Raw genomic sequence first — 2,654 nt, 5'->3', positions numbered from 1 at the left:
GACGTGTCACGAGATTCTCGCCAAACGCCGGTTAAAAAAATCACTTCCTGTTCCTGTTCCGATTTTAGTCCCCGGTTTCGTCGAAATTTCTCACTGCTATCATTCGAAAGAAAACTTCAAAAATTAAAATAAATAACTAATAAATCGATTATGAAACCATATTTTGTTAGATTTGTAAATAATAACCGCCGGACCAAACATCAATAATAGAGAGTCAATGAAAACTTTCAAAATATTCTTTTTTTTTTTTTTGTCAGTCGCATCTACTTTGTTCAACGTTCAATCTTTTGCTAATTATGGATGTTCAGTATCGTCATAAAACTGCCATTTAGCGCAATATAAAAGTTTAACATAGTTTATCTGAAATTGTTTCCAACACTACCTTCATTAAGAACTGCAAACTAAGAAGGGGAAGTTAAAATTATACATATTTTTTGTAGGTAAATTTTTTATTTAAGCCATCTAAAATGTATTTAGAGTGAAATGGGTCCCGGCAGTATTCCCAAACAACTAACTTCTTCTTCTTCTTCTTTTGCAGAAAAGCGGACGTATTGCTTCCATTTTGTGCTTCCATACGACAATTAAGAAATGCGGGCGCCCTCTAGCGACGTGTTTGAAATTTAAGCTACCGTGTTATGCTCAATTACCAACTTTTATTCTTTATTTTTAAACACACACACACACACATGTACACACACTTACACACATATGCATGTAACATTTCAACTATTTTGTTTGTATACTTTTTTTTTATTATTACATTTTCACCCCAAACAAGGCACATTGCCACTTTGATGTAAGGGGCTACTATCAGGGACATAAGCTACTGGGATATTATGTAGGGACATTGCCCAGGATTGAATGGGGATCAATGAATGTTTTACACTTCAAATAATTTTATTGCCATCGAAATCAGTGAAATCACCCATTTTTCAATCAAATCAATTGATTGCCTGTTCGAGTTGGGGTGTTTCAGGAACAAACTACACATGCCTCCCTGCAATGTCTTAGTTCACAATACATTGTAGTCTACCTTGCACTGGAGAGAATCTGCTGTTAATTTTATAAAACCATTTTATATAATGGTCTGAATTAAAGTTTAAAATCCAAAAGTCGAGTATCATGGTTCAATTGTGCTCTAAACAAAAACATTTTGAACTCCTGTCTTATCAAAGATGCTAATTTTGATTTTATATACGAAGCCCTTCTGCTTATGCGATGATAAAACTTCTCAAGTGCACTTGTGATGTTAGGCTGTATAAGGGTGTTAACTTTGATCAAAATCGTTCCTTGTTCAAAATTGTTCCTTCTTTAATCAGATATTTTTTTATTATCAGGTTTCAATACTTATCGGATGCATTCTAATACAAAATCAATACAAAATCTATCTAAGAACATTCCCAGACACATAAAGTACATATGTATGAAATTTAAAAAAAAAATCGTTTCAGCCGTTTCAGAATCCATAGAGAATGAGCTCACACACATAGACACACAGACAAATTGCCTTTTATATATAAGTAGAGATTGGAATTTCACACCAACTCATCACAAAAATCAGTGTGTGGTAGAAGATAAAAGTGTTAAAAATATAATAGATTAAAATAGTTTGCTTGAAGCATTGTTTAATCTATAAATATAAAAGCAAAAATGTATGTATGTGTGTGTGTATGTGTGTTCGCTTTTTCTGTATGTCTACAAAAAGCTTTTTTCAGAGAAGCGGTCAGTCGATTCACAACTTATTAAAACTTTTTATATCACATATAAATCGTAATATCTCCGAGTTAACAATGGAGCTCGCCTGTCTATTTAATTTGCTCGACTTCGGAAAGATAAATATTCAACATTTGTCGCTCGCCACATGTGGACTAAGTTTTTTTCTATAATAAAAGCGACACTAATTCTGGCGGTATTTTTCCGGTCTTGATCGCCAGAAATGTCCGAAAGCAATCAGCTTTGATCAATGTAGAAATATTATTTCCTTATATCAGAAGACAATTGCTATTCAATTTCGACAAGTGGAGCTGTTTTCCCCTATCCCCAACGTCTTGGGGGGAAAAAAAAAGAAGCATTCCCGCACTAAATGAAATGCTACCCCACAGTCAAAAGTTGACCTCATTAAGTCATTAAAACGTGCACCTGCTAATTTAAGTAATTAAATAAATTCAAACATGTTTCTTATTGCATCTTGCAGTGGCCCAATGGTTAACGCCGCACTCTTTTTTTTCACACTTTAATTTCCAACTTTGCCTCAAGGGTTCGGGTTCGATCCTCATACTTACCTACCAAAACCTTTTTTTATATATTTAAACCCCCCTCCCCGAGTTTTGATTTACCCAAAACCACACACACCTCCAAACACCCGGGCAACGCTGGGTACCCCTCGCTAATATGTATATAAAAGAAATTTAGATTTACAGAAGGCAGAACAATGCAGAAATGTAAGGGATAGACTCGAGACTTACAAATGTGTTTGCGTTTATTTTCTATGAGTGTGAATATGCGCGTGTGTGAGTAATAAGTAATGTGGCATTCTATGAGTAATGCCTCCTATTTTTTGTGTCATCTGAATGGATAAGAAGGGATTGCAAATTGCATTTTACGATGACTGAACTTACGCATTGATGATTTGAAAGTTTCTTCTCTTTATTGCA

The sequence above is a fragment of the Euprymna scolopes genome, chromosome 1 (assembly GCF_053919585.1).
Source record: "Euprymna scolopes isolate OS-2025 chromosome 1, ASM5391958v1, whole genome shotgun sequence".
Classification (NCBI taxonomy): Eukaryota; Metazoa; Mollusca; class Cephalopoda; order Sepiida; family Sepiolidae; genus Euprymna; species Euprymna scolopes.
Note: the sequence above shows the minus strand (reverse complement) of the source record.